The 229-nt window shown below is 72.1% G+C and overlaps 1 protein-coding gene across 1 annotated transcript in view; it reads left to right on the top strand.

The window, feature by feature from the left end:
• Positions 1–229, top strand: part of LOC119365942 — a 7,286-nt gene that overhangs the window by 5,880 nt on the left and 1,177 nt on the right. The gene's annotated exons all lie outside the window — the stretch shown is intronic.

Here is a 229-nt window from a genome sequence, read left to right as displayed (position 1 = left end):
AGGTGAGCGAGGTACAGAAAGGAGCCCGGACGCGGGGGGTTTTAACGACGGGAGTAGAGAGGGGGAGTAGGGGAGGCGGCGGCTCACAGGGGCCGGACGGGGAGGGCAGCGGGCTTGGGGTGGATGGAACGGCGCCGGCGAGGAGGCGTGGTCGAGGCGGCGTGAGGAGGAGACGAGGAGGCGGCGGATTCGTGGCGGCGCAGGGGACAACGCCAGGCGGCTGCGGCCA

The sequence above is a fragment of the Triticum dicoccoides genome, chromosome 1A (assembly GCF_002162155.2).
Source record: "Triticum dicoccoides isolate Atlit2015 ecotype Zavitan chromosome 1A, WEW_v2.0, whole genome shotgun sequence".
Taxonomy (NCBI): Eukaryota; Viridiplantae; Streptophyta; class Magnoliopsida; order Poales; family Poaceae; genus Triticum; species Triticum dicoccoides.
This window is presented reverse-complemented; position numbering and strand designations above follow the sequence as displayed.